The sequence below is a fragment of the Dasypus novemcinctus genome, chromosome 4, assembly GCF_030445035.2.
Source record: "Dasypus novemcinctus isolate mDasNov1 chromosome 4, mDasNov1.1.hap2, whole genome shotgun sequence".
In the NCBI taxonomy this organism is placed as follows: domain Eukaryota; kingdom Metazoa; phylum Chordata; class Mammalia; order Cingulata; family Dasypodidae; genus Dasypus; species Dasypus novemcinctus.
The window spans coordinates 44432838-44440168 of NC_080676.1; the positions used below are offsets into that span (position 1 = coordinate 44432838).

Genomic DNA, 7331 nt, shown 5'->3' on the forward strand with positions numbered 1-7331 from the left:
AACCATCTGGGGGAAGGAGGAGAAAAAGAAGTAAATAAATAAATCTTTAAAAAGAATTTTTTTTTAATTCATTTGCTCAGTCACACTAGTCCCATTTCAAGTATTCAATATCCCTCTATAGCTACTAGCTACTGTAGTGGATAGCACAGATACAGCACATATCTCTAGCAGGGCCCTTTGCTCTCCAAGCTCCTGAAAATACTCAGTATTTTCATTTATATGTATAGTGTTTCAATCTCAAATTTATCCTAAGTAAAGAAAATTCTTGCTTCTCCTACTCCCTAACCTTAAATCTGCATCCCTATAAACTTTTCTTGTTCAGTGAACGGCATCAACAATAGCTCCAAAACAGGAATCAATCTTTAATCCTGTCTTTCTCTCAAGCCCTGCATATGATCCATTAGAATGTTCTGTCCACTATTCCACCCAAATATACCCTGACTCTGACCACATCTCACAATCTCCACTAACATCACTGTCTAGAACAGGGAGCCACCAAGATCTCCTGCCTTGACTATCATGATAGCTTCCAACCGAGTCTCCCTCTCTTAGCTCTTGTTGCCCTACCGTTCATCTTTCTTTTAGAAACCAGAAAGATGTTTTTAAACATATCAATTTTAATGATGCATACTAATAAAGCATAAATTCATCCAAAATGTGTAATCCGTGGTATTCTGTATAATCAAATAGTTGTGCATTCATCACTTCAGTCTTTTGTAGAGCATTTTCATTGTTCAATGAAACTAAACAATTTTCATTGTTCCAGTAATAATAATAATAATGCTAAAAAACAAATACAACCAAACAAACAAATAAACAAAATTCATCACTTCTCAATCTCTCTATGCTTCCCCTGCCATACATAGCTGCTATTCTGTTTCCTTTCCTCTAGCTTATTTATATTTTATAAAAACAGTCATATATGCAGTTTCACCCATTTTCGTGTTTTACATGAGGTTTCACCATGTTATACAGTCCCATCTTACTTTTTTTAGCTTTCCTTCTAGTAGTATGCCTGTCCTTATACTTTCACTTTCAACCACTATCATAGCCATGTAAAAGCTCTACTAGACACAAAGACCATGATGTGCTTTCACCATTTCCATTCATTTCCAAAGAACCTTTTAACCAATTCTTCACAGATTAAAACCTCAGCTTTCATTCTCTACCCTCCTTCTATTTTTCTGGTGATCCATATTCTAATTATTAATTACATGAGTTTACATAGTATATTTAGTTCATAATAGCACAACCACATAATAGCATTTGTCCTTTTGTGTATGACTTGCTTCACTCAACATAATATCTTCCACACTCATCCTTGTTGTGATATGCTTCACGACTTCATTTCATCATAACATTGCATAATATTTCATTGTGTGTGTACACCACAATATGTGTATCCATTCATTAGCTGATCAACACCTCTATGAACATCAGTGTGCAGGTATCAGTGTTCTCAGTTCTTCTGAGTATATACCTAATAATGGTATTTTTGGATCCTCTGACAAGTCTATATCCAACCTCCTTAGCAACTGCCAAACAGTCCCTCACAGTGACTATACAATTCTACATTCCCACCAACAGTAAATAAGCATTCCTGTCTCTCTAGATCCTCTCCAACATTCACCGTTTTCTGACTTTTTAATAGTGGCCAGTCGAATAGGTGTGAAATGATATCTCTTTATAGTTTTGATTTGCATTTCCCTAATTGCTAGTGATGATGAACATTTTTTTCATGTGTTTTTCCACCATTTGTATTTCTTCTTTGGACAATTGTCTTTTCAAGTTCTTTGCCCATTTTTAAATTGTGTAGTTTGCCTTTTAATTGTTGAGTTGTATGGTCTTATATATCATGGACATTAAACCCTTATTGGATGCATGATTGCCAAATATTTTCTCCATTGAGTTGGCTGCCTTTTCACCCTTTTGACAAAGTCCTTTGAGGTGCACAAGTGTTTAATTCTGAGGATGTCCCATTTATCTATTTTTTCTTTTGTTTCTCCTGCTTTGGATGTAAGGTTTAAGAAACTACTGTTTACTACAAGATTTTGAGGAATGTTTTCCTACATTTTCTTCTAAGCGTTTTATGGTTGTTGCTTTTATATTTAGGTCCTTATCCATTTTGAGTTAATTTTTGTATAAGGTGTGACATAGGAGTCCTCTTTCTTTCTTCTCGATTTGGCTACCCAGTTCTCCCAACACCATTTATTAAATAGACTGTTCTGGCCCTGCTGGGTGGGCTTAACAGTCTTGTCAAAGACTGATTGTAGAAGTGAGGTCAATTTCTGAGTTCTCAATTTGGTTCCCTTGGTCAACCTGCCTCTCTTTATGCCAGTACCATGTTGCTTTTTACCACTGTAGCTAAGTAATAATCTTTAAAGTCAGGAAGTGAGAGTCATCCCACTTCCTTCCTTTTTAAGATATTTTTGGCTATTTGAGACCTCTTAACCTTCCATATAAATGTGATATTTGGCTTCTCCATTTCTGCAAAAAAGGCTTTTGGGATTTTTGTTAGGATCATGTTGAATTTACAAATCAGTCAGGGTGGAATTGACATCCTAATTATATTTAGTCTTCTAATCCATGAACACAAAATGTCCTTCCATTTATTTAATTCTTCTTCAGTTTCTTTTAGCAATGTTTAGTAGCTTTCTGAATACAGGTCTTTTATGTCCTTGGTTAAGTTTATTCAATATTTGATTATTTTAGTTGCTATTATAAATGGAATATTTTTCTGATTTCCTTCTCAGATTATACATCAGTAGTGTATAGAAACACTATTGATTTTTGCATATTATTTTTTATCCCATCAACTTGCTGAACTCATCTATTAATTCTAGTAGCTCTGTTGTGGGTTTTTCAGGATTTTCTAAATATAGAATCATATCAGGAAATAGTGAGTTTTAGTTCTTCCTTCCCCATGTGGGTACCTTTTATTTCTTTATCCAGCCTAATTGCTCTAGCTAGAACGTTAGCACAATATTGAATAAAAATTGTGACAGTGGGCATCCTTGTCTTGTTCCTGATCTCAGTGGGAAAGCTTTCAGTCTACCACTGTTGAGTACAATGCTACCTGTAGGTTTTCCATATACACACTTTACCATATTGAGAAAGCTTCCTTCTATTTCTATCTTCTGGAGTATTTTTTAATGAGGAAAGGGTGTTGCATTCTGTCAAATGCCTTTCCTGCATCAATTGAGAGGATCATGTGATTTTTATCAATTTATCAATGTGATTTATTACACTAATTGATTTTTTTGTGTTGAATTGCCCTTGAATACCAGGAATAAAACTCACTTGATCATGGTGTATAATTCTTTCAATGTGCTTCTGGATTTGGTTTGCAAGTATTTTGGTGAGGGTATTTGCATGTATATTCATCAGAGATATTGGTCTGTAATTTTCTTTTTTTGTGTATCTCTATCTGATTTGGGTATTATAGTGATGTTGGCTTCATAGAATGAGTTTGGTAGTGTTCTTGCCTATTCAATTTTTTGGAAGAGCTTGAGCAAGATTGGTATTGGATTACCTTTGAATGATTGGTAGAATCCACCTGTAAAGACATCAAGTCCCGGGCTTTTCATCTTTGGGAGGTTTTTGGGTGAGTGTTTCAATCTCTTCCCTTATGATTGGTTTGTTGAGGTCTTCCATTTCTTCTAGGGTCAGTGTAGGTGGTTTATGTGTTTCTAGGAATTTGTCCATCTCATCTAAATTTTCTAGTTTTTTTGGCATACAGTTGTTCATAATATCCTCTTATGGTATCTTTTATTTCTGTGAGTCCAGTGGTAATGTCCCCCTCTCATACATGATTTTATTTATTTGTGTCTTCTCTTTTTTTCTTTGCCAGTCTAGCTAAGGGTTTGTCACTTTTTTCATCTTCTCAAAGAACCAACTTTTGGTTTTGTTGATTCTCTTTATTGTTTTTCTCTTGTTCTCAATTTAATTTATTTCTGCTCTGGTCTTTACTATGTCTTTCCTTTAGTTTGGTTTGAGATTAGTTTGCTGTTCTTTATCTAATTCCTCCAACTGTGCAGTTAGAGCGTCAATTTTACCTCTTTCTTCTGTTTTTAATGTAAGCATTTAGGGCTATAAATTTTCCTCTCAGCACTGCCTTTGTGGTGCCCCATAGAATTTGATATGTAATGTTCTCATTTTTATTTATCTCAAGATATTTGCTGAATTCTCTTGCAATTTATTCTTTGACCCATGGGTTATTTAAGAGTATGTAGTTTAATCCCTATATATTTATGAATTTTTCCTTTTGTCATCCATTATTGATTTCCAGCTTCATTCTGTTATGAAAAGAGAGTGTTTTGCATAATTTCAATCTTTTTAAATTTATTGAGACTTCTCTTATAACCCAACATATGGTCTACCTTGGATAAGTATCCATAAGCTCTTGAAAAGAATGTATATCCTGCTGTTTTGGGGTGCAATGCTCTATAGATGTCTGTCAGGTCTAGTTCATTTATCATTTTATTCAAGCTTTGTCTTTCCTTATTTATCCTTTGTTTCTTATGTTCTATCCAATACTGAAAATAGTATATTTAAATCTCCAACTATTATTGTAGAGACATCTATTTCTCACTGAGTTTTGCCAGTGTGTGCCTTGTATTTTAGTTCACTCAAGTTAGGTGCATAAATAGTTACTATAGTTATTTCTTCTTGATGAATTGTCTCTTTTATTAATATATGATGACCTTCCTTATTCCTTATAACAGTTTTGCATTTAAAATCCATTTTGTCCAATATTAGTATCAGTACTCTAACTCTTTTTTGTTACTATTTGCACAGATTATCTTTTTCCAACCTTTCGCTTTTAACCTGGCTGTACCCTTACCCTTACCTCTGAGGTGAGTCTCTTGTAGGCAGCACTTACATGGCTTATATTTTTTAATCCATTCTATCAGACTAAGTCTTTTGTTTGGGGAATTCAAGCTATTAACATTCAATGTTATAGCTGAAAGGGCATTACTTACTTCAACCATTCTGCTCTTTGACTTTCTGTTGTCATATCGTACTATTTTCTGTCTTTTACCCTTTAATTGATCCCTCCTAATAATCTTCATTTCTACACTCTTCTCCAAGTCTCTCGCCCTTGTTTTTTCCTTTCATGCTGCAGAACTCCCTTTAGTATGTCTTGTAATTCTGGCATTTTGGTAACATATTCTATCAGTTTTTGCTTGTCTGTGAAGACTCTGAAGTCATCCTCATTTTTTTCAAGGAGGTACCAGGGATTGAACACAGGACCTCATACATGGAAAGCAGGTGTTCAACCACTTGAGCGACATCTGCTTCCCCTCACCCCACTTTTGAAGGACAGTTTTGCTGGATATAGAATTCTTGACTGACAGTTTTTCTCTTTCAGTACCTTAAATACATCATGCCACTTTCTTCTCACCTCCATGGTTTCTGATGTGAGGTCATATTCCCTTACATGTGATGCTTTTCTTTTCTCTTGCTGCTTTCAGAATTCCTCCTTTATCTCTGATATTTGTCATTCTTAATAAAAGGTGTCTTGGGGTAGGTCTATTTGGATTTATTCTGTTTGGGGTGTGTTGTCCTTGGATATTGATATTTCTGTCTTTCACAAGGGTTGGGAAGTTTTCAGTCATTATTTCCTCAAATATTCTTTCTGCCCCTTTTCCATTCTCTTCTCTTTCTAGGACATCAATAATGCATAAGTTTGTCGTTTCATATTGTCATTCAATACCCTGAGAACCTGTTCCATTTTTTCCATTCTCTTCTCTCAGAAAGATCTTTTTTTAAAAAGTAAATCAGTGGGGGAAGCAGCAGTGGCTCAATCATTTGGGCTCCCGTCTACCATATGGGAGGCCCTGGGTTCACGTTCCGGGACCTCCTTGTGAAGGCAGGCTTGCCCACACACTGCAGAGAGCCATCTGGCCCGCAAGCAACACAGAGTGCCACCCAGCCTGCAGGCACCACGGAGCGCCGTCCAGCCCACAGATACTGCGGAGAACTGACCCAGCAAGATGACACAACAAAAAAGGGAGACAAGCGAAAACACAGAAGAGCACACAGCAAATGGACACAGAGAGCAGACAGCACACAAAAGCCACAAGGGGGTGATAAAAATAAAAAATTTAAAAAAGTAAATCAGTGCTCGCTTCGGCAGCACATACGCTAAAATTGGAATGATACAGAGAAGATTAGCATGGCCCCTGCACAAGGATGACACGCAAATTCGTGAAGCATTCCATATTTTTATCTCTGGACTGACAGTATGATAGCCAGGCCCTGAGCCTCAACAGACTTCAGCTCCTACAGTCTGATTTATTGGACTTACCCCACTCAGCTAACATGGAGGTGAAGAATGTCAACCACCACACCATGGAACCTAGAGTGCCTACAACTGAAAGCAGGAGGATTGCATCCAGTATCCATATGGAATCTAAGCCCCCTCTTGACATAGATATGGAATGGACACAACCAAACCAAGGTCCACAGGAAGGAGGAATACAATAAGGATTAGAGTGGACTTAATAATATTCTATTCATGAACTATTGTGGTTAATAATCGAGAAAATGTGGCATTGGTGTGGAAAAAGTGGCCATGGTGGCTGCTGGGTGTGGGGAAGGGGAGGAAGAGATGAGATGTGGAGGCATTTTCAGGACTTGGAGTTGTCCTGAGTGGTGCTGCAGGGACAATTGCCGGACATTGTATGTCCCCCCATGGCCCACTGGATGGAACGTGGGAGAGTGTGGGCTATGGTGTGGACCACAGGCCATGGGGTGCAGTGATGCCCAGAGATGAACTCACCAGATGCAATGGATGTGTCATGATGATGGGGGAGAGTGTTACTGTGGGGGGAGTGGTGGGGTGGGGGTGGTGGGGGTAACTGGGGACCTCATACTTTTTGAATGTAATATTTTTTTTTAAATGAATAAATAAAATAAAAATTAAAAAAAGTAAATCAGGGGAAAGGATATGACTCAAGCTGTTGAGCACCTGCTTCCCCACGATAAGGCCCCAGTTTCCATTCTGGTGCCTCCTAAAAACAAAAAAACAAACAACAACCAAACAAAAAAACAATTTAGGGGAACCGATTTGGCTCAGTGGTTGAGCACCATCTTCCCACATACGAGGTCCCAGGTTCAATTCCTGGCCCTGGCACCTCAAAAAAAAAAAGGTAAAACAAAACATTTGCCTCTCTTTGCTTTTCTTTTAAACCAGAATTAATCAAACACCTTATCTGTCCTGTAAGGTCTGCATGATCTAGTTCCTCATTTACTTTTTAACAGCTCCCTCCATCCTAATCTTTGTCATTTGTTGCAGCTACTCTGTTGCTTGAGCACACCAAGCTAGC

The 7331-nt window shown here is 37.2% G+C and overlaps 1 non-coding gene across 1 annotated transcript; it reads left to right on the plus strand.

Annotated features, from left to right (window-relative positions):
• The first annotated feature begins 6123 nt into the window (after positions 1-6123).
• On the plus strand, positions 6124-6230 carry LOC111760542 (U6 spliceosomal RNA). The gene has a single exon (XR_002794195.2). It is a non-coding gene; the product is annotated as a U6 spliceosomal RNA (small nuclear RNA).
• Positions 6231-7331: the final 1101 nt, after the last annotated feature.